The sequence below is a fragment of the Molossus molossus genome, unplaced genomic scaffold (genome assembly GCF_014108415.1).
Source record: "Molossus molossus isolate mMolMol1 unplaced genomic scaffold, mMolMol1.p scaffold_m16_p_1, whole genome shotgun sequence".
Lineage (NCBI taxonomy): Eukaryota > Metazoa > Chordata > Mammalia > Chiroptera > Molossidae > Molossus > Molossus molossus.
The window spans coordinates 10,453,735-10,478,791 of record NW_023425344.1 but is presented as its reverse complement, the minus strand read 5'-3'; the positions used below and the strand labels follow the sequence as shown (position 1 = coordinate 10,478,791).

Below are 25,057 nucleotides of genomic sequence, written 5' to 3'. Positions count from 1 at the left end.
AGATAGGGACCCGAGGTGGCGGAAATGCATCTAAGATGAGGGGACAGCATGAGCAGGACCCTGAAGGCAGAGAGGTGCCGGGCAGAGGAAAGCAGTGGGCGTCGTCTGGGCACGAGGAAAGGCATCGTGGGAAGAAGGGTCATACACATCCTGCCAGGTTCCAGGTGGGGTGGGACTTGAATGTTTGATTAGGAGCTTGGGTATTGTTTTGTCCTAAGTTGGTGGTTTGCCACTGACATCCTGCGGACTGATGGTGTAAAGGGCGTCTGTGAGGACGGAGGGGAGGAGCCCGGAAGGGAAGGGTTGGAGAGCAGAGAGAAATGGAAACACCCTGGGAGAGGGAGGGGGACGAAACTTGGGGACGCAAAGAAAAGGAGATGGTTTGGCAGAAGTGAGAGGCTGGGCAAGAGGAACATTCCAGGGAGAGTCTGGAATATAAAGTGGCAACCACCAAGAGTCAAAGAGGAGAATCCGGCTGGCCTGTCTGCCGGCTGGGAGGAGCTTGTGTCAGGCGATAAGAGGCGGAAAATCACTGAGGTCCCTGAGGTCTGGCCCAACCAGGACAAGTCCCAGAAACATGGGGACATCCAGATGCTGAAAACCCTGGGCTTTTCCACGAGTCTTTGTTATTCCTGCTCAGACACCCCCCCCCCAACCCCCAAAGTCATCAAAACACAGACATATGTGCAAATTTTTGGAATAAGAAAAAAAGATAATGTTGATTTTGTGTTTTGGGCAAAAATGTGAATATTGAATTGTAGGCCGACAAGAGAATTTTCATGATCTATTTTCATTTTCAAATTTCAGATCACTTTTTTTATTGTTTTATTTTTGGTTGTTTTTGTTTTTTGTTTTTTTGCCATTTTCAAAAATGAGGACGCTCCAACATTAATCTGCTTAGCAAATCTTGTGAACTAAATCAAAAGCCTCGCAAGCCTATTGCAAGCATGTCAGGATCGTGGACTTATCTTAACCCAGGAAAATTCTGAATTGTGTTTAAGGGCAAAGAATGAATGGGCTCTTCTTGATGCTCCTTAGTAATTCTTTCTATCCATTTTTCGGAACTCCAACTTCCCTTTACTTATTGATTTATTTATTTTTATCCTCACCTGATGACATTTTTGCATTTATCTTCAGAGCGGGAGGGAGAGAGGGAGGAAGAGAGAGAGAGAAACATCGATTGGTTGCCACCCGCACAACCCCAACCAGGGCCGGGGACAAACTGCAACCGAGGTACATGCCCTTAGCTGGAATCAAACCCAGTACTCCCCGGTCCATGGGCTGACGCTCTAACCACTGAGCCAAACTGGCCAGGGCTAACTTCCCCTTAAAAAGATCAGCCTGCATGCAGCCTCTGCTTGTTGCCTCTCTTTCTGACGTCGTTCACCGGTTGTATCGGCAATGCTGCCCGGCGTAGAGCCCCCTTCTCTGCGGACCAGGCTCGGGCAGAACCTTCCAGGAGATTCCATGGGGCCAACTCCTGGTCTGCCTTCAGTTTGCTGCTGGGGGAGGGGCTCTGTTTCTACGTCATTAGTGCTCCTGGGGCAGGGTGTGACGATGACAGCAGATGAGAAGCCTCTCAATGCCCTTTCTGTGGAACTGGTTTGCCCCATCTGCCGACTTGGGGTTCTCACGGGGAGTCTTCCTCTCTCTAGGTTCTGTCTGCATTCTGATTGTGATTGACCCTCTCCACCGATCAAGCCCTGTTCCGTCTCTAATCAGCCTCGAATGGCCCCGTTGTTGCGGTTCCGGTCTCGCAGCCTCTCTCCGCTCTTGCCATTTGCATCGAACATGGCTTTGCTGTTCTTTCTCTGCCTCTTGGTCCTGGCCTTTCCCAAAATGTTTAAGCTGGTTGAAAAAAGCAGATTTTCTCAAGCATTTGCAGTCAAATGAATAAGCTAATAAATCATAAATGGGCTTAGCAAGAGGATTTTCCCCTTTCATGGCATACATTAGAGCTCGGGTCTGGCAGTTGTTGGAAATGCTTGGGGGAGAACTCTGTCTGTCTTCCAGAACCTTCCGCGGGAGGAGCCCGGCTCACCCGAGTGAGGCTAAGGGGATTGCCATGCACCAGAGACAATGTCTTGAGCATAACAGTTTAATCCACCCATTTGCTGGTAAATATTCATATTCTGGGGATGGAAGTTTCAGTATTTACAAATTCTTGGAAGTAGGATATGTAGATCAGCATAGGGTAAATGTAATATTTGTTTCTTTGTTTTAAATGGCCACAATCACCAAAACCGAGGTTCATTTTTGTCCTTTTGCTTTTGTTCACACTGCAATAAAGCCTGGAGGGTTATGGATACTGAACTACTGGTAAGAGGCACTCTGGCGACTTCCTTTTGTGTTAAGTGTGAGATTTAAAATTGGTCGGCCCAGTTATGATGTAAATATTGTTTTTGTCTTAATATTATAGCTAGGTAGTTTATGCTGTCTTTCTATCTACCATCTATCTAACTTCTATCTACAAAATTCTCTATCTAGATTAGGTAGAACATTAAAGCTAAAGCAATTTACTGATGTTAATGATTTATATATACATAATGATTATAACGAATATGTGTGTGTATCATATACACAAATACACACACATGTAAAATTAGTTTTATGGGTGATTAATAAACTAAATTTGGAGTGCTTTAATTATATTAAAGCTTTCTAGAGAAAGCTTTGTGGGAAAAATCTGGCCATATATCTCATCTCATATAATATTTAATTCACATAACAACTCCCTGATGCAGATATGAGAAAACCAAATCACAGAGCATGAAGACCCTTGCCCAGAATTGCTGAGCTGGGTCCAGGGTGTTTTCTGTTTCACCAAGAGGCCAATCAAGTTCACCTGACAAGGCCCCGCCTACCGATAGGTTTGGCTGGAAGAAGCAATGTCATCCTGGGCTCAATTAAAAAAAAAAAAGTATTGATCAATTCATTCATACCACAAATATTTATTGAGCACCTACAAGGTGCTCAGTGTTCTAAGTACTGGAAAAATACAAGAGAAGAAACAGATTAAGTGCCCTGCCCTTCGGGACTTCCATTCTAGAGGAGAGTCATGGATCAAGCTATCCGCCATGATGAATTATAGTCCCGCCATCTCATATATGAATAGAATTAGAGCTAAATCATGTGTCACCCTCATCTCCTGTAGGAAGAAACACTTTTCTTCTTTACCCTCAAGGTCTTGTCCTGGTCTTGTTTTGGATTTCATGGGCTCACCCAGAAACCCACAGACTGGATGTGGTAAATGGGTGTTCAGGGAGCCATGCTTGCCTTGAGGATTCAAAGTCTTGGATAAGGTCAGGGTTTTGAGTGTTTCTCACACTCTGGATTATTAATCTGGAAAACCCTGGCTTCTGTCTCCCAATTATCTTTTTCACTATTATTTGTTCTGTCTGGTTTATCTCTTCACCCGATGAGTGGCCTGTAGATCTTTGAATCTATGAGCCACATCTAGGATTCATATCTTTAAAAAATAATTAGAGCAGCTTACTCCATGTTCTTAACTTTTATTATATCATGAAGCAAGTCTCTTCCCTCTGCCTGGTTGAAGTAGTCTTCTCACATCATCTACGTCGTCTGCTACTCATCCTTCAAGGGCTCACTCTATGGCCCCTCTTACAGGAAGCCCTCCTTCTCTGACTTCTTATACACAGTCAGTGTCTCAGCTCCCACTGCATTGAAAATGTTTCTCTGTTAGCCCACAGATATTACTCAGCACCTACCACATGCCAGGTAGCATTTAGGTGCCATTAGCGTTCATTACCACATAGCGTAATGCTTGCTTTATTTTATGTCTCCCTTGTGTGGCTCCAAAAATACTGAGAGCCCAGTCTTATTCTTTTTCATGTCCCCAGCTCACAGGGACATCCTGGGACATGGTTGGCACTCAACCACCCTATGCTGAGTGAAGGAAATCCCTCTTCAGTCTTACAAGCATGGGTGAATACCATGCTGTGAGTAAATGCTTCAGAAATTGGGTGGATTAAAGATGCCAAAACTTTGGCCGGTACGGCAGTGGGAGCCAAAGAGGGGAGTTAATATTAAAACCATGGACTTTGGGTTTAGACAAAGTTGAATTCACACAGGTTTAAGTTCCAAATGTACTTTGCCTTTTGGACAGAGACACTCAGTATTCCTCAAGTTTAAGAAAATGATGATGCTAACCTACTACATAAGGTTATGTGGGTTAAAGAAGACAATGTTACGTGGATTAAGACAGTTCTTACCTGAAATCAATACAAAATAATAATGAAAATAAACTGTAATTGGAGACTAAAAAAAGAAAAAAAATTTAAAAGATTAAAAAAAAAAAGACAGTTCTTAGCACATGAACTCATCTCAAGTGCCCATGACATTACTTGACCGAGGCATGCGGGCAGATCATCAGTATCCTCACTCCGGTCTTTTATGTCCAAAGCTAGCGATTAACTCTTACATTCAGCTTTGTGAGAAAACGCATGTGCTTACAAGTGCGCGCGCACACACACACACACATGCACACACCCGCACACACCTGCACACACGCATTCTGTCCCCCAGTACTTCTCACTCATCTTTCATTTGTGTCTGAAAATCAAGACAAGAGTCATTCCTCCTTCAGATGGGTGTCCTCAAGCGGTGAATGATAGTGTCAGGCTTCTTCCACGCTGAGCAGCGGGCACGTTCATTCTGAAGTGTGCCCGCCCCTGCGGAACTCAGTCCAGCATCCCCTCACCGTGCCGCGCACAGTGACTGGTGCGTGATGCCGTGTTAAAAATAGATGTAAACAGTTAACACTTCTTTGAGAGGGAATCAGATCCTCACTTACAGCCTTTATCAACCAGCTGGTTCTTGTAAGCGTCTTCCGATCTGTGTGCAAACATTACTTTTAAGTGATCAGCCGGCATAATTAGGTAAGATTGTACACTAGAAGCACAATTCCGTTTTTCTCTTCATCTTGGCTGGAAGCAGCAGCAAACATCGGGGATGCTGATACCACGAGAAGTCAGATGTGGGAGATTTCTCCAGCAGCTGCAATACCTTGCTAATCAGCAGGGTTAGTTATTTATTTATTTGTTTTCCTTTTTCAGTTCCGAGGTACAGCTTTAAGGAACCTCAGCCAGAGAGGTAATTAGGAAGCCTGGTACCATCATCGCTGGCACAGACAGCTCGGCTGGGTCTAGGCTCTGGGTTTTCTTTCTAGCTGGATGTTTTAGTATTTACTGCCTTTCATTTGAATGTACTTAAAATTCTCATTGTATCATAGACCTAAGTCAGCTTCAGGGAAACGAAATTTAAGAACTGGCTGGGAAAGGGATTGGGGGCTGTGATTTCATTTGTGATTTTCAAATGAGCAGGAAGTTGTTGAGCAAGGAAACCAACCCGATCTGGTAGCTTCATGAAGAAAGTGGGCGTGGAGTGAGGGGACCCACATCCTAATAGGTCACTTAACCTCTCTTGACCTTACTCACTGATCTGTAAAAATGGGGATTTGGAAATAGCCAGTCCCAGATGTACTGAGAGGCTGTCAGCATCCAACTCTGCTGATTCTCTCCCTTGGAGCTCAGAAACCCAGAAGACAGCCCAGTGCCCGTAGATCAAGTGCAAGGATCCTGGCGGGTGTGCAGGACTGTGCAGTACTTACCTGCGCGCAGTCGAGCGCCGACTGTCTGGTGTCCCAGCCATCACGGACGTTTCTAGCTTGTTGAGCTTGAAGAATACACCAACATCTATTGATTGAGCTGTTGTGAAATGTATAAAATATTGTCTGGCATGTATATGTGCTCAGTAAATACTGTTGTTACTATGGGAACCCAGACCAGAGAGAAATAAAATGATGTAGATGCCATGGGAACACCAGACTCTGACAGGAAATAGTAAACTGAGACCTGAAGGAAAATGTGGGAGAACTTAAGACAGCTCCCCCATCACATGCGTTCTAGGCTAGCCGACATGCTCCCTTCTCCGTGAAACACTGGTCGATGCCCAACGCTCATGGCCGCTAGGCCACGCCACGCTGCTTTGCCCATGTTCCGTAAACCCGCCGACTACCAAGCCCTCTTATACCAGTTTAAGGAACTCTACTACAAAAATACTTAGTAATGTTCATGGGGCAGATCATAGGCAGCAGTAGCAGCTCAGCTTCCATGCACGTGTATATATAGAGGGTCTCGTTTAACTTTTTTTTAAAACAGCCCTAATAAATCCTCTTTTATGCCCATTTTACCAATGAGCTCCATAGTGAAAGTCGGAGCTGAGATTTGAGCCCAGGTCTCTCTGGGCCAAAGCCACCTCATCCGAAAGCTCTGTAGCAGGTTCCCAGGTGTAAACACAGTGAGCAGAACATTCCAGGGAGAGGGGACAGCATGTCCACAGCCTCCAGACAGAGATGTGTCCTAGGCTCCTTCCTTCCAGCCCTTGCATTTCATCATTTAACAACAGAGGCCATGGGTTTCATTGTAGAAAATGAGGCTCAGGGTACTAGGGCAGTTTGCCCAGTGATTTTTACTTATAAATTCTTTGTCATGGCTTGGTTTTTGTTTTTTAACATTGGGATTGTTTTCATTCTTAGGTACCAGGGATAAAATGTGTGTGTGTGTGTGTGTGTTTGTTTCTTTTTTCTTTATTGATATTAGAGAGAGAGAGAGGAAGGGAGAGGGAGAGAGATAGAAACATCGATGAGAGAGAACATCAATTCGCTGCCTCCTGCATGGCCCCCACTGGGGATTTGGCCCACAACCTGGGCATGTGCCCTGACTGGGAATCGAACCAGCGACCTCTTGGTGCATGGGTCGATGCTCAACCACTGAGCCACACTGGCCGGGCAAGGATAAAATGCTTTCAAATATCCATGTAAAAGCCCGATGGTTTGAAAGGCAGTGGTTTGTTTACAGCCTTTTTGAAAATCAAATCCCAAAATAGCACCCTTGATATCAAAACAGTGCTCAGGAACGCCCAGGACCCCCAACAGTGCCTTCTGGGGTCACGCCTCTCTGGGTGCTCCCAGTCCTGCTGTCCTGGGAATGGGGGGGCAGTGACAGGAGAAGGGGGGAAGGTGCCAAATGGATGAAGTAACTCAGAGAATACCAACTTCAGCCTTGCACATTAACAAAAATGTTTATTTTTCTCTTGCAGCTGCGAAGTATTTGGTGATTAGTCAACCCATTTTTAAATGATCAAATAATGATTAAGGATTAAAAAAAACCTCTAACTATTTAAAACATGACAGGAACACTACTGCTCATGGAAACTTGGCTTTTAGAGAAATCAGGCTCAAGGGAAAGAAAAATATTTCTATACAGTTAAACATGACCTGTCAGATCTTTGTCCTAAAGCGACTTTAAAATAAGACACATAAATTGTCAGGCTATTTTGAGTATGTACTGTGCAGAAAAATGTTAGTCTGTTTTCCCTCAATTCTCTCTCTCTCACTTGTCTTCAAAATATGAAGCGATAGGGGTTGGGGTTAGGAGGATTGAGCACAGGCTCTTTCAGTGCAGCCTGTTCACATGGGAAGGAGCCGGGGAGTATGTGAGATCCCGTGTTCTGCGCCTTCCCCGGCTCCTGGAGAACATGCCAGGCGTGTTTCCTCTGGAGAATCTGTCCCAGCAAGCTCCCTGCCAGGAAAACTCTGCCCTCGGGTTTGCAGGGGGCTGACTCCGTCCTGCCATTCAGACCTCAGCTCAAATGACACATCCTTTGAGGTTGCCTTGACCTGCGAATCTGAAGTCATCACTGATTATCACAAGCTGGTTTGTTTGTTTGTTTGTTTTTTGTTTTTCCCTTTTCGTAACACCACAATCGGCAATGGTCTGGTTCCTTTACTTGTATTCTTGTTCTTTGTCATCCCCTATGCTAAGCTGTAAACTCCAGGGGACCTTGTCTGGTCACCTCTGCCAAGAACCATGCCCAGCACAGAGCAGACACCCTATAAATATTTTCAAATAAGTGAATGAAAAAAAAAAAGAAGTGCTTTTAAAAATAGTTATGTGAAATTGAAATTAGTAAAATAAAAACAAAAATCTAAGGTGATATTAGTCATTTCTAATTCTTTTGAGCAAATGGTATCATGCATTTCTCCCAAAGTGCATTTAAACTTTACTCCTCCTGTGCTAAAGTGCCAATTTCTAGAAGTCCAGGATATCAGCACTTTCCAAAATGAAGTGCCTTTGCATTTGGAGTAAAATGTATATTTTGCTGTTGGCAGAATACACAGGGAAGAGTCTGCATTGTTTTCTATCTGAGAGAAGACAAATTACTAGGTCCCATTTCCTGGCCAACAGAATGCAGCAGATCAGAGAAGTGAGGTCGTCTGCAACTCACCTTGACTCTTCAGACCTTAGAACATGTGCCTCCCAACATTTGTAGAACTGTTGAATCGTGGAATTTCAGTATAAAAGGATGCTTACGGTCCACTCACTTCACCTAGTTAGTCCCTAAATCTGACACTTGTCTCCCTAAATCACGTCTTTAATTTTGTAGATTGTATCCTCTGAATTAATTTAGCATCGATATGATATTGCTCACACTTGTGTTTTAAAATATTCTCTTGAGGTTTAATTTCTAGACATCATTGCACCCCACACTGGGAGGATGGTCCTGATGTTTTTGAGGTAGTAGAATTTCATTTAAAAATATTGTTTGAAATGAATACAAAATATATGGGCTGGTGCTTGGGAATATCTGCTGTGCAGAGATTTCTGTTCTGAGGGTCGAAGTTTGGGTATTGAGAAGATATTATTATTTTTTCAATCAAAATTTCACCTAAAGTAGGAATGTTTTCTTGAGTTTGAAGAATAATACATGTGCTGATAAATATCAAGAATATTATAGCAAATAGTCATTTTATTCAGGTTCTTGTTCAAAGCAAGTTAGATATAGCCTTTGCTTTATACAAAGTTATGGTTGAAATTATGACAGTCCCAGAATCATCTTTTTGGCCTGGAAAAAATCATGAAAGGTTAACCTAAAACTTTTTCTAACTACAATAAGAAATATATTTTTGGCCTTGGCCAGTTTTGCTCAGTGGTTAGAATGTTGGCCCTTGCAGACCGAAGGGTCTCAGGTTCGATTTCCAGTCAAGGGCATGTATCTGGGATGCAGGTTTGATCCCAGGCCCTGGTCTGGGTCATGTGGGAGGCAACCAATCAATGTGGCTCTCTCACATAGATGTTTCCCTCTTTCTCTCTGTCTCCCCTCCCTCCTTCCCTCCCTCCCTCCCTCCCTCCCTCCCTCCCTCCCTCCCTCCCTCCCTCCTTCCCTCCCTCCCTCCCTTTCTCCCTTCCACTCTATCTAAAATCAATGGAGAAATATCCTCTGATGAGGATTACCAATAACAAAAAGATACATTTTTTGTTATGATCCAGTACATACACACACACGCACACACACACACAGGCAAGCACAATTAGAACTAAAGAGTTCCAGTGCCCCCCTCCCTGTATAAGATGTATTCTACTTTTAATTTTATACCATTTCATTTAAACAAGATTGCTTTTGCCTTTATACATTGATTTAATCATTATTTGGAAACTGCTAATCTGGCCCAAATCATTCACTTTACAAACGGAAAGACAAAGGTGCAGAAAGAGGACCCCATACCCCCAGTTCATATCAAATTCAAGAAATCCTGCTGCTAAATTGTGTTAGCTAAGTTATTGTCTGTCTTCCTTTCATTACAATCAATGATCCCATAAAATCATAAGTAGAAACTACAGTTTCATTAAAAAGGAAAATACACACAACATATCTCTTGGGTTTAGGTCTAAGTCTTCAGTGGGCAAATACCCTCAACTTTTTGAGCCTTGGGGAACTCATTTTTTATACTTAAGTCCTCACCATAATGAGCTTCAGCGTAGCTCTGCCAGATGATTATTGAGACAACGTGGATGAAAATGCCTGGTAGAATTTGTTGTTCCCATTTTTTTTTCACCTTACTCCTCTCAAATCATATTAATTTTAAAAAAAGAACAAAAAATAAGGGACAAAATACACAATAGTGTATCTTGTTTCAATTGCCTAAAAGTCAACTTTCTCCATCATACTTGACGTGGCTAAGATGGCCATAGATTCGTGGGCAGTTCTCCGGTCCAGAGGTGGGGCCTTGTTTCCCTGTTCTCACATCCCAGCTGGCCTGGGACGGCATTGACCAGGAGTCCACTGCAGGAGCCATGTGGTGCCGTGGTAGACCCCTCTTCAAGTGGACTGATACCTTGTTCCTTCTGAGTGCTCAGCCATCCTGTGGGAAGTGTGACGACCATGCTAAGGGGCCGTATGGACAGGCCCTGGGACCACATGGAGAAGGAGGGGGCTCATCAAAACCCAGCCTTCCAGGTGTCCCACCAAGGGGCCAGGCAGGTGGTAAAGTCTCAAGGACCCTCCATATCATCCTTGCCTCCAGCCACACCCATTCTAGTTGAACCTGTTTGATCCTGTGTTGAACAGAGAATCACCCAGCTAAGCCACGGACCCACAAAACCGTGAGATTTAATGAAATGGTGATTGTTGTTGGGTTTTTTTGGTACGTGCCCCTAGTGGGAACCAAACCTGGGACTCTCTGGTCCGCAGGCCAATGCTCCAACCGCTGAGCCAAACTGGCCAGGACGAAATGGTGGTTGTTTAAACCACCAAATTTTGGGGTAGTTTCTTAACACAACAACGGATAACCAGAACACTTGAGCTGCTACAAATAGTTCAAGTAGGCAGTTCCCTAGAGGCAATATAGCAAGGTATCATTTCTGGGGCAAGACAGCTTTGACTGAATCTTTGGGCAAGTTACTGAATCTCCTGGTGCCTCAGTTTCCTCAACTGTAAAATGGGCATAATGATTTTATCCTCTTCATATGGTTAATTTGAAGATAAAGAACACTATTACCAGTATATATAAAGTTTGTAGAACAGGCCCTTGCACACAGAAAGTGCTATGTAAATATGTGTTACTATTCTAGAGCAAGAAAATATATATTTGAATGTTGATTCAGGTCACAACTCAGGGGATCAGGTTTTACTGCTTTTGGATTGTGAACAAACCTTTGTTCTGGGTCTTCAGGTCTCTGGAAATCTGACTTGCAAAATAATTTAGATTATCCTTAAGAAAGTCCCTATGGGCCCTAAAGGAGATAAAGAATCATAAACAAGGAGCAGAGAGACATGACATTTGCTGGAGTGGCATTTGGTAACAGGTACACTGTTTTTAACATTGTTATTAGTGATGTGGGCAAGAGGTTCAGTAGCACATTCATCATATCTGTGACATGAAATCATGTAGAAGACGAGAAAGCAGGGATTACATCTCTATATCAGGAGACAGTAAGATAGCGAGCTGGGAAGAAGATGAAACTAAGACAAAATGCAGTCAAGTTCAAGATTTGGAATTGGATCTGTCGATATACCAATTCTTTAAAAAAATGATTTGAAGCATTTCAGTTGAACAAGTATTTATCAAAGAAGGTTTGTAACATGCCAGGCAAGGCACTGTGCTGAAAAAATGAGAACTCCTAGGTAAATACGGCCTGTCCCTCCCTATAAGGACCTTAGAGCACTATAGGCAATGCAGACTGAAACTAATAAAAATAACACAGGATGATGGGTGCAAGAATAAAGGTATGTGCAGGGTGCAGATGTCATACAGATGGGGGGTGAATGCTTCTGCTTGGGCTGATGTGTACAACAATGGACATGTAAACAAAAGATGCAGAAATTAGAGACATAAATAGGACACTGAGACTATGTATATAAAGGGAAAGAAAATAGAAGCCCACAAGAGCTTGCATATTTGAGAATCCGATTTGGCTATTTCCTTCTTTTTGTGAAGGATAAAAAGAGAAAACAGGATGAGTTACAAGCTGCCATTGGAGAGAATGAGAATTAAAAATAAAGATATAATTAAAGAAATAATTGATACATTGGTGGGGGCATTTTTGAACTTGGAAAAAAGACATGGAGTAAAGGAAGAAAACTTCATTGACATCACATAAAGGGCATTTGCCTTGTCTTTGGAAGTAATAATGTTACTGGTAGAAGTGGGGTATCCCTAGCCCACTGAGTGCTGGGGGTGTGGTCCTTAAATATCTCAAGAAAAAGAATTTTCAGAGATTTGCATAGAGGATGCATGTTTTTTATTTGCCTAGAATTACATCCCTGGGTTTCCAAAGTCCCCTTTCCCTTAATCCAGTCCTGGAAGAAGTTCAACTGGAGCTTTAGCAGAGCTAGAAGCAGAGCCAGTGTCCAGAGTTTCTGTTCCATGTTGAAACTGGGTCCACTTCAGCATTAGGGTAGTTGCATCCCATTAGTTCATTATGTGGGGACCACATGGCTGTGGGCCTTGTGGGAAGATGCAAGGGAGCCAAGAGAGCATGCCCCCTGCAACAAGAGTGCCAAGAGAACCACGAGAAAACGAGAAGGCAAATTTCTTTGTTTAGGGGATTAAGTATCTCAATTCTTCCTGCATTAGCAGTAGCCATGCTCACTCCAGCCAATGACCTGTTCCCAGGTGTGAATGACAAGCAAGTGCCTTCCTTGTGTCACCCAGACTTTACTGGGCACACATCTGTTCTACCCTGATCCATTCCCTTCCCCCAGGGATCAGTGGGGAACCGACCCATGGCTCCCTGGGGAGTGTTAAACTGCAGCTTCCTGGCAAAGCTGCACAAATGGCATGCCAATCATATCTGGCCTTCCCTTTGCTCTTTTCTGGTTATTAATAACTAGGTTAATTATAATGGTATCAATATGATTTTAAGCCAAATATATTAGAACTCAATTTGTTCACTTATCCATTCACTCAGGGAAGCAGATCTAATGGAAATTACACATAGTCATTGCTCTTCCAAAGCTTACAGTCAGGTAGGTGGGGGGATCTTCAATCAGATCACTGTGCCACACATCGTCACAACTTTGTCACCTTACAAGGAAAAAGCAAAGTGAATTGTGAGAGGGACAACAGGGATCTAGTACTGAGGGATTGCCTTAAGGGGTTCTTCTCTAAAAATATGATGTTTGACTCCAGGCTTGAAGAGTGGGTCACGTAGGTAGGAAGGGAAGGGATGGGGCGGGCCGTTTAGACAGAACTACAGTCTGCACAAAGCCCTGAGGTAGGAGGGTCCTGCCAGACAGGCTTTGGGGAAGCAGATGATTTGCTGGAAGGGGTACAGGATTTCAATAAATACCATCTAACCTTAGATAGCAACACTTCATTTAATGTCAATAAAAATTTAGAGGTCCTTAGAGCCCAGTAGAATATTATGGATAGTAAACCCCTTTGAAGCTGGGAGAAACAATTAAAGGAGGATCTTCTATGCTTTTCACCCCCCTCCCACCCCATGACCCTATCACTAGTATCAGGGATAGTTTGGAGGTGATTTTAGAATCTGGACTATTTGGTCTAGTCAGGGTACTAAGCAATACGGCATTAGTATAGCTTTCAGTCAGAAAACCTGGTTTCTGCACTGTCATCCCAGTCATATATCTGGGATGCAATGGAAAACACAGTACCTTGCTTTGGACTTGCAATTAAAAATGTTTATTACAGTTCATGTTCTTCTGCTCTGTGATAATGTTTAGGCTTGATGTGAACACATGCTAAGTAGCACACTTGAATGATCTGAATATATAGAATTGCATTTCCCCAAATACTCTTCTTCTTCATAAATCCGTCATTGCTTTTTAGAAGGAAAATAAATTTGCTTTTGAATGGAGCACCAGAGTTTTTTTCTTCCCATTATTAGATTCTGCATGCTTGAGTGGGGTGAAAATCCCACTGAGACCCAGAAGAAGCCCCGCCTTCTGTAGGAAGCTTTCTGTCCTTTCTAGTTAGCTCTGACTGCCTATTTTTGATGCCCCTCATATATATATATATATACACTTCCTCCCAATTTAACTCTCTTAAGTGCTTACATTATTTTTTTTCATCTTGATTATATTTTATTTTTTAAATCCTCACCCAAGGATATTTTCCCATTTATCTTCAGACAGAGTGGGAAAGAGAGAGAGAGGCATCGATGTGACAGAGATACATTGACTGGTTGCCTCCCAATGACCCTGACCAGGGCCGGGGACCAAATGGCAATTCCTTGACTGGAATTGAACCCGCAACTCTTTGGTCTGCAGGCTGATGCTCTAACCACTGAGACGACCCAGTCAGGGCATTCTGATTACATTTTTAACCATAATTCCTAGCTTGACAGCTGGCACTTGATAAATTTCCAATGTGCCTGTTGACAGAATGGACAAGAAACAAGAGATAGGAGTGTTGCATCACTTTGGGCTCTTAAGTTGCAGAAAACAGAATGTGACTTTTGTTAACTTAAGAAGATAATTTATTAGAGGATTACAGGGGTAGCTCAGAGGATGAGAACAGGCTTGGGAGAACTGGGGGACCAGTGGACACCATGGGGTATTAACCACACCACTGTTCAGTAGGAGCTTGTTGAGTGCGATGAAGAAGTTCATTTCTCTCTTGAGCGTGGAGGTTCCAAGGAAATGTGAAGGTGAGTTTCTCTTGCTTACATCATGCATTCCAACAGTAATAATAATACCCTCTCCCATGTCCTGTGTTCATCACGTCTTGGGATCTCATCGAAGCCTCTTTCTGAATCCGAACTCATTCACTCCTCCCAATGACCCTATGCATGAAGTACTATGAGTGTTCTTGTCATACAAATGAATAAACTGAGGCACACCAAAGAGTCAGAAGTATCTGTCATCAACATCTCGTTTTATAGTCTGTATCCCATTGGTAAAGTGTGAATGTTAATTTTGTTTCTTAACCATCTTGCAAGAGCATGAAGAAGATTAATGAGGAAATGTTGGCATAATATTTAGTGCTCCCTGGAAGGAAGCGTCTGGTGAATGCAATTATTGTTGTGCATTTTCATAATAATGAAATATGAAATATCGTAGTATTTTATGCTCTCCTTTTTAATTAATCTTTCTAATCCTAGCTCATGATCAACTTATTTTTGAAGCCAAAGATTTCAGAATAGTTACTCTTTCTTATGTTTTTTTCCTCCTAATTTTATAAATATATATTTATTGGTTCCAGTCTTAAGTATTTATCATTTTTAATTGTTTTTCCCTTGAAGGTCAGAGCCCTAGGGATGCAAGAGATTAAAGCCTGGGTCAAAGAACAGTTGTAGCTCTCCTGGTGGGCAGATGATCAAATTTGGATTTGGGAGAACAAAATAAACCATCCTATATTAGAAGTTCAACTGCAAGCACAGAGTTAATGCCCATACTGCTTAGATCATAATAAGGAGCCCTTCCTGTGTTAAGAGAAAAAGGAAAGGAGAGAGGGAGAGAAAGTGATCTGGAAAGAATTTCCCCTTGATATCTTGTCACTCACCCAAATGGCTGGTGATAATTGGACACTGGAGACATTTGTGAGATCAGACAAGATATCACTTCCAGAAGCTACATCTCTGACAATGGCGTGTCAGTCATTATCTCCAGACACAGGGGCTCTATGCCTTGGCTAATGCCAATGTGCTAACCTTCAATTATCAGAAAATATGGTGAGAAATTATAAAAGATGGGCAGAAGACTTCATCCCGGAGATCAAGTTTAAGGTTATTTGTGCTAATCCCAAATTTCCCCATTAGTGAAATAGACATGAAGGCATGATGGGGCAGGGTTGGGAGGCCAGAAAAAAAAAATTGATGGCTAGAACTGGAAAGATTTTCATAAGCCTATGAATGAACTTCAATTTTTTGTTAACTAGAATAATACAATATTCTTTGTGTCAGTCTTCCAAGTTTAAAAAAGTACCTTCGAAGACCGAGTATACCTGGTTTGACTCTTTTTCCTAAGTGCATTTTCATTGCACTGTTCCCCAAGGGACAACTAAGTGTTTTGCAGCAGACCTAGGCCTAAGTTGATATGTTTATATTATACTATAAATGAAATGTTTATTCTTTAAAAAAGTGTTTTCTTTATTGATTTTAAGAGAGAGATATAAAAACATTGATGAGAGAGAACATCGATTGGCCACTTCCTGCATGCCCCCCACTAGGGATTTGGCCTACAACCTGAGTATGTGCCATGACCGGGAATCAAACTGGCAACCTTTGGTGCATGGGTTGATGCTCAACAACTGAGCCACACCTGCCAGGCGAAATGCTTATTCTGTTAAATTAAATGTATATGTTTAGCCCTGGCCGGTTTGGCTCAGTGGTTGGAACGTCGGCCTGCGGACCAGAGAGTCTGAGTTCAGTTCCCACTAAGCCCTAGTGGCTAGGGGCATGTACTAAAAAAAAAAAACAATGTATATGTTTAAGGTGGAGTGAGTATACATTTTGGGATGGATAAACTGTATTTAAAATGATACATTTCCACAGTACTAATAGATTGGATGATCATTATAAAAAATATGGTACAATAAATACTCTTTTTCTAAAAGATTCATTTCAAGTTTAATGGGTGTACAATGGAGGCTTGTAAGATAGTATTAAAAAGTTTAGTTAGGAGCAATATTTCAATGGTTGATTAATATAATATAGTGGAATGATTTAAAGACAGTTCTATTCAGTGGTAAGTATTCTAATCAATTTATTGGAAGCATTAACTGAGCAGCTATGGTAAGCAAGGGTCTTTTGACAGGGATGGATTGACTTTGGTACATACAGTAGCTCTGCACCTGACTCCTGATTAGTGCTCTACACAAGAGAAGAAATAAACTCAGAAATCCTGACTCATCTGAAGATTTTTGTAGAATAGATACCAGGTGCACAGCACATCCATGGATCAGTTCACCCAACCTTTAGACATACCTGTTCCGTGACCGGTTATTCTTGTATTAAGGCTGGGTAGATGGACAGATTAAGAAACTTATTGGAGGTCAGACCTCTGGGAGGTAGTGGACTAGAATTTGAATCTGGTTTGATTGCATCTGTTATGGGGGTTCATGGACTCCCTACGCCTTCTGTGACCCTCGAAAACCTTTTTTAAATTTGATTGTAAATCTTCCCAGGGAGATTATTAATAGCTGTATTATCTTCTCAGTGGAATTCATAATGAGATCTTGTATCTTCCTCCCAAATTCGAAAAGCTCATATGTATTTGAAAAGCTAAGATTTAGTCATAACACAATAGATATGTTCAATATACATAGATAAATAGATAAAGTTCAACAAAGATACTGTGATGAATTGCCTGGGGATAGTATAGGGTTTGAAGTGATAGAAACCCTGTGGTGTGGTGTGATTTGGGGAGGTTTTTCCTGGGAAGAGGCATTTGAGGGGTGCCTTAGGGATATGCCTCACTATACTTGGGTCATGGACCTGGGGTCCAGGTTTGTGCACTGCGACGAGATTCTCCCTCCCCGCCCTCTCTCTTCTTAAAGTTACAGTTGACAATGAGAAAAAAATTAATTACCACGCATGTCTCTCTCCCTAGAGCCGATTACCTGCAAGGCTGTTCCATGAACATTCGGCTGAAAACAGCAAGGTGAATGCCACTTGGAAACGTTCCACTCAGAGTGGATGTCCAGCTGCTCATTTAGCTCATGAACTGTTTGTCAATACTGACAATTAGTGGGCTAAAGATTGCATTGACCACATGACAAGAATCGATATGTGCAGTACTTGTTAGTTATTTACCTTTGAGTGTATTAAAGCCCATAGATTTCTTATAAATCCATCAAAGCCATCCTGCTATGATCTTCTCGACAACATGCATTGACACATCAATAAATCCTTTTGACGAGGGTGATCTGTGAAAATCAATACCAGTTTATCAGTGATTCCCATGTAGTCTTTTTTTTTTAAGGGTCTTTAAGATCATTTCCCAAAGCAGGAGAAACACTGTGATTTAAGTGCAAGGCTTGTAGTCAAGTCACTGTGCCTGGAAACACTGACCTTGATTAAAGGCCTGTGCTCAAAGGACATTGGTGAATCCCTTCCGAGGGAGAGAGGCGCACTCACTGATAGTCCTGGTGACACAGCCACCTTCGGAAGTGAGCTGGGGCATTAAAGACTCATTGCAATCTTTCCTGTTTGTGCCTGCCTGGTCTTCACCACCACTCTGTCTCCAAGAGAGCTTGAGACCTTCACAGCAGTTCCTCCTCTTATTCCCAGACAGCTTTTAGCAAAGACACGTAATGCCTGTTTGTTGAATAGAGTTGCTTTACATTATTTATTATACACGCTGAATTAAACCTTCATGCTAAGCAAAAATACCCACAATTTAAGTTCACATACGACAATAGTGTATTAGTTTAGGATAGCTGCTATAACACACAAACCTCAAAATGTCACCGTCTGCCATGCCATGCATGGTTCAGTATAGCTGTTTCTGGACAGCGAGTGATTGTCCTCTACATGATGCTGCAGAGACCCGAGCTCCTTCCAGCTGTGGCTCTGACATCCTTTAGTGCCTGGGTGATCTTGGTTCATCCTGAGAAAATAGAAAAAAGAGAAGAGAGAAAGAGAAACATTCCCCCACTTCTTAAAACCCCAATCTGGAAATGACACTCATTTCTTTGGTTTATAGACTAAGAACTTAAAACAAGATGCAAAACGAGATTTGTCGAGGTATTCCTAGGTAGGCCATGTCCTAGAGACAGTCACTCGGTTCGAGGGGAGCCCAAATCTGCTGTGGTGTTAAATGTATGGAATACAGATCTGGAAGGTATGCTGTTGCGATACTTCACAAAGCTTCAAGCCAACAAGGGAGATGGTCCATCTTCCTAAGCTAGCAGAATGTATAGACTTTCATCCCATTGCTAATCTCACTGGTAAAACCCCCTCCATAATGATAACCTTTATTTCTGTGGGCTTCCATGGACCTCTGCTTTTGGCATAATAGTTGTTACATCGAAACGGTCTCGTAAGTCTCTCCTCTGAAAGTTCTGTTACCAGTGGCAATTAAGCAGTTGCTGAAAAGTAAGAGTTCATTATCAGCTCACGTTTTCCCTCCCTTTTAAAACAATATACAACCTCAGAAGAGGTGTGACTACACCAAACTTTCCGGCTCCCAGGTCCCACTGGTCATTAATAAAATCCGCTTGCAGTTCTATTTGTCTCGGCTTTTGTGTAGCTGCCTTCTCTCCGCCTCTTATAAAAATCTTTGCTGAGCAGCCATGTCTGTGTCCTGCTGAAACTAATAAAATTATATCTATTGCTCTCTTGGGGGGCTCTATCCAGAGTTGCATTGAGATCCAAAGACAAAGAGAAGTTTCTGCTGGCATTTTGCTGTAATTAAAGATCCCAGAGTGTTCCAGAGGGGCATAGCTAAAGAAAGCGGTATCTGCTAACTTTGAGATAGTTGAGGATTTTTGTTTTGTTTTGTTTTTTGCTTTTTTTCTCCCTCCCTTCCTCCCTCCCTCCCTCCCTCCCTCCCTCCTTTCCTTCTTTCCTTCCTTCCTTCCTTCCTTCCCTCCCTCCCTCTCCTCTTTTCTCCTCCTTCTTAATTTTATCCTTCATTTATTTTTTTTGAATGATTATACAAACTACATTGATTGTTTAAAGGTATCTGTTCTATTGTTCTCCAATACTTTTTTAAACATAGGAACCCCCTGGCCATATGGAATTGGGAGAAGAGAAAATGCTTTTGAGAAAGCCTAACGTTTGTAAGTGAACCTAAATATTGAAATTTAAGAGGAAAGTTCTCCATTGGCAAAAGATACACTTCCTAAGCAGTCTTTAGTGGGGGTTTTTGTTTTGTTTTGTTTTGTTTGTTGCCGTGTTTTGAAGTCTTTGTCAATTTCTCATGCGCAGGGGTTGGGGCTCATGCGCAGGGGTGCAGGGGTGGGGGCTGACAGATAAATGGTTAATCGGAAGCACAGGGTGAACCAAAACTGGGTGTGGGGAAAGAGAAACATCTCAGCCTCCGTTCTTAGCCGTCGTGGCTTCTGCAAATAGAACATTTGAGGGGACACCATGGCGGGGTGCTTGTGCTTCTCTGCAGTTCGCTTGGCCACGGGATGAGAGTGGACGGTCTGGGGGTCTGCATGGTGGCGGACGGAATCGCTCATTAGCCGTGAGGAGCCAGTGATCCTTGTGATCCACTGCTAGCGCGCATTCCTCGGGGACATTGATTCTAGGCCAGGCTGTACTAGTAAGACAGGCAGACGAAAGGCTCGCACGGGACGAGGAAAGAGTGAGTGAAGCATCAGGCGCCGGCCTGTGTCTGATGCACTGATTCTCCCGTGCACATAGGCTGTTGTTAGCACCGAATTACTCCTGGTTAGCAGGATGCTTTGGTTACTACCCACCATTTAATCAGACCATATGGCTCCTGAAATATTACACATGTGAACATACTACTGATATTGCGACCATCGCTGTTAACGTTTTTTAAAGGCATGATCGGCCCTGGCCAGTTTGGCTCAGCGGTTAGAACGTCGGTCTTCAGTCCAGAGAGACCCGGGTTTGGTTCCCGCTAAGGGCACGTACCTCAGTTGCAGTTTGTCCCCGGCCCTGGTTTGTAGTGCGGGTGGCAGCCACTCGATGTGTCCCTTTCACATCGATGTTTCTCTCTCTCTCTCTCTCTCTCTCTCTCTCTCTCTCTCTTCCTCTCTCTCCCTCCCACTCTATCTGAATAAAAACTGGAAAAAAATAAAATAAAATAAAGGCATGATCACATTCCGCTTTAGCCTTCTGAGGTGCACAAGGCAAGAGTGGACAGCCCACTCTACAGACGGGAGGATGGAATGACATGTATTTCAGGGGTGACGACTTACAACAGGGCCACAGCCACATGTAAGAGAGAATTATCAATGGAGTTCCAGCATGAGATTGATTCAGGCCAAAAAAAAAAAAAAAAAAAGCAGTTTTCTTAATTCCCAATCCATGGCTCTTTCTACCAAGGATATTTGAAATAGAATAATACTTATCATAGCTAACACGAATACAGCATTTTGTTAAGTAAATGCTTCATATATGAACTCATTTAAGCTTCAAAGTAATGCTATGACATAGGCCCTGTCATTGACACTACGGCATCTATGAGAAAGTTGAGAGGTCACCCTTAGAGACATAAACAGTAAGGGGAGGAGCTGGGGACACTTCGTCTCAACACCAAACAGCTATCATTTCCAAAATTTGTGCAAGATTCTTGAAGGTGTCCCATGCCCTGGGGGATCCAGAGTTTAGATTCAAGACTTATCAGCTGTGTCCTAGGTCCTGATGAAGTCTGCAGAGAGAGGTACCAGATGTGGTGAAACAGATCACCCTAAAGCAGCTCCTCGGTCACAGTCCCCTCCTTCAAAGGCAGTGTCCAGTGTCACCCCCCCCCCACAGTGAACTCAGAGCAGCCCAATGGGCATTCGTTCATATATTCACCTGCGACGTACTGCGTGCCCACTGCGGGCCAGCCACTGAGCTACAGAAGACACAAGGCTGAAGACACCCTGGTCTTTGTCCTCACGGAGATCTCAGCCTCAAGGCAAGAGAGAGATGGGGATCAGGAAAGTATTGACTTCAGTAAGGGCTCCAGCAGAGGCAGCAGCAATGTTCTCCCTGAGCCAGAGATGGGAGGGATGAATTTGGGCTAAAAATATAGGGGTTCAGGCAAGGAGGGTATTTAGTGGCTGCTCGGGAGCTGAAATCAGACAGACTGGGTCCAAGCCATGGCTGGGTCAGTGTGTAGCTGGGAGATGTTAGGAAAGTTGTGTTTCTTCCCTGAGACTCATTTTCTTATCCTGGCAAATGTGGGTGAGAATCCCCCTCCCAGGAAGGCTCCAACGCGAGTTGCGGTGTAAACCCCTCACGTAGCCAGCGTTGGAGAAGTGGGGTGATATCAACAGTAACCATCCCGAAAGCTTGGCAGAGGCTGTGACTCTTCACAACGGCAGGGCTCTGGACGCAGGTTGTCAGGCAGGGAAGAGAGGGTGTGAGCAGGAAGAGGACAGTTCCCACCCCAGAATTCAGCACGAGCACAGCCGCAGAATAGTGTCTCCCCCGGCACAGTCCTGAGCAGACAGCTCCACCTGCCTTTTCTCTCTGCAGGCTTCTCCTGCTCCTGTCGGCTCTACATACAGGCAGAGGAATCATCTTCCGTTGCCGTAATTACTCTCAGAGCATCTTCCCTCCTGGGAAGTAGGCAGTGGTTCCCAATCGCCTCTCGAATGGGCTTGAATCAAACTGATCACAGACTCCAACCCGCCCTGGTACCCAACAGCCTCCTCTCATCCCTCCACGTGCCCTGGGTGTTCTCTCCCATCCAATCCAGCGAGCTGCTCATGACTCTGCATTATTTTCCATTCCTTCGTCCCCAGCAGTGGGTGGAGCCCCTGCAGCAGCACTGGACAGACTGATAAAGAGTGGGAGTGTGTGTGTATGTGTGTGCGTGCGCGCATGTGTGTGTGTGCACTCCTGTTGTGGTTTTAAAGTGATAAAATATGGGGAAGCTTGGTGGGTAGAACTTATCTGGTCACAAAGCAATAACTTTGAGCCAGATAAACATTGACCGCCATAGAGTGAGTTGTGTTGGCCTACCCAGCACTTAGAATATTTGAACACAGTGGTATACACTTTGGCCCTGCCCCCACCGCTGAAATCCTTATGTGGAAGCTCTAACCCCCAGTGTGATGGTATTGCGAGATGGGGGCTTTGGGAGGTAATTAGGGTTAGATGAGGTCATGAGGGTGGGGCCCTCAGGCTGGGACTGGTGTTCTTGTAGCAGAAGTGCCAGGGCCCCGCCCCCCTGCCCCCATGAGCATCAGTGGGAAAGCAGTACCTGAGCCCGGCCGAGCCAGCTCCCTGATCTCGGACTTCCAGCTTCCAGAACGATGAGCAAACGGGTTTCTGGTCATCCACCCAGTCTATAGTATTTCCTTAGGGGACCCGGGCCGACTAATAATCCAGTGTTACAGTGCCTAAACAAAGAGAAAAAGGAATAAAGAAAATGAAGTAAACTACAAACAGACACAATAAAATAGAACGAAAGGAAAGCTCACCGAGACCTGGGCTCTCTCCCACATGGCGACACTTGCCTGGAGCTGGGTGGAGGCTGCCCTTCTTCCCCTGACCCTCCAGCTGGCCACAGTCCTTGGTGACTCCCGTGGTCTCCCTCTGCCACACGGGGCAGGCTGTGCCTGTATATTACCTGCAAGACAAGTGAGGGTCACCCTTTCTTTGCTGGGAGCACACTTTATTGAAGACCAACTACGGCTTGTATTGCATAAATGAAACAATAGAGTAGCATATCTGTATTTATAAGCAATCTTTAAAAAATATTTTTAAATTGATTTTAGAGAGAGGAAGAGGGGAGGGAGAGAGAGAGAGAGAGAGAGAGAGAGAGAGACATAGATCCACACCCTGGGTATGTGCCCTGACCAGGAACTGAACCCGCCACCTTTTGGTGTACAGGGATTTTTCTCCAACCAACTGAGCCACACTGGGCAGGCCTATAATCAATCTTAATAAATGTACACCGACGTTATGCTAAGAACTGGGCTCAATCATTTTGCTCCCTTTATCTCATTTAGTACATGAACAAAGCTAAAATGAGTATCATCATTTCCACTTTACAGATGAGGAAACCAAAATGCAGGGAGGTCAGGCAACAATAAGGGTAAGCATCGAGTTCTAACCCGGATTTTCTTACCCCACCCGGTTCTCATTCCCTTTGTTCTATCTCTTGTGATTATGTGGTTGAAAGTGTTGGTTACATGTGAAGCTGAGACGTGTATTTTCTTTTTCCTCAGTTGTTAACGATTTGGTAGGTTCACCCGCCTAGTGACACAGATGCAGCTTTGATGTAATTTATTTTTAAAACAAGATCAAACTTGGTCCTGAAGTCAAACCGTCCTTTATAATTTGGAGTCTGAACTATTTTTCTTTTTCTTTTTTAAAAAATATATTTTTATTGATTTTTTATTTTTAGGGAGAGAGAGATATAAACATCCATGTGAGAGAGAAACATCAATCGGCTGCCTCCTGTGTACCCCCTACTGGGGATCGAGCCTGAAACCTGGGCATGTGCCCTGACCAGGAATTGAACTGGGACCTCTCTGTCCATGGGACGAGCTGAACCATTTTTCTTAAATGATTTATATTTGTTCTCCTCTCCCAAACAAATATTCTTATAAAGTGCTTCTAACGTTGCAGCTTTCATGGGAAGTCATTAATCCCCCTAAGTTAACATAAATAGTAATCTATTCCCGATTCCCAAGAAATTGATGAATTCAGTCATTTGACGTAAGCTTGGGGACTTTTAAACTGAAAAGGGGATGGAAGACAAACAATGGAAGGGACCAACAAAAGGGGGTCAGGGATTTCTAAATCAAAAGAAGCTGACATTTGCCCAGTGCACAAATTATTCCTGCTGCCCTGAGAGTCAGGGCCGACAGGGAAGGTGTGCAGAGGACGTCACTGCTGCTTCGAACAATCTTGATAGGATGGCAGCCCTCGGAAGTCTCTCCTTTAAGCAGCAAGATGCAGAACGGATTTGTTCTCAGCGCAGTGGTAAGGGGACCTCTGGACCCGAGACTGTCCTAAGACTCCGCAGAATCTCTGGGACAACCAGTGGTCCGATTTCAGATCTCAGCCTGGAGGCTTTTTCTTTTTGAAACTGTGGCCTGAGATCCATGCCCCTGGTGGTCAGGAGCTAACACTAGCACTTAGAGTCTCCCCCATAAGTCCGGGAACTGGTACCCACGCACCTCCTCCGTGCCCCTTCTGTTCCATTGGTGGCTGCCCCCAGAGAGATCCGTCATCAAAGCTGCCCATTTCACAGCTGTGTGGCCCGGGACAAGTCTCTGACATTCCTTATTTTTTGTGTGAGAGAATTAAATACTTCAGAGTATTGTCCCCCCATAGATGAGATGGCAGAAATAAAAACCCTAGCACTGAATTTTCGAACAAACCCATCCTCACCCTGAGGAGTTGGGCCCTGACGTTTGATTTGTTTGAACTCTGTTGCTTCCATCTTGTTATGAGACCTCGGGGAGGTTTTACAACACCTTCAGGAGTCATTTTCTTCATTTCTCAAATGGGATGGAAAGTCACCGCCGCGTGAGCCTGGGGAGGGGCAGATAACAGATCCCTGTAGAGCCTGCAGCACGTGCCTGGCGCAGGGTAAGCGCTGGGGTATTTTCACTCCCGTTCTTTTCTGGATTCTGTCTATACCTGAGTGT

The 25,057-nt window shown here is 43.7% G+C and overlaps 1 long non-coding RNA gene across 1 annotated transcript; it reads right to left on the bottom strand.

Annotated features, from left to right (window-relative positions):
- Positions 1-4,816: 4,816 nt before the first annotated feature.
- On the bottom strand, positions 4,817-17,607 carry LOC118631661. The gene is made up of 3 exons (XR_004959880.1): positions 17,577-17,607; positions 5,630-5,694; positions 4,817-4,854 (listed from the first exon to the last, which is right to left on the bottom strand). It is a non-coding gene; the product is annotated as an uncharacterized LOC118631661 (long non-coding RNA).
- Between the last annotated feature and the right edge of the window lie 7,450 nt (positions 17,608-25,057).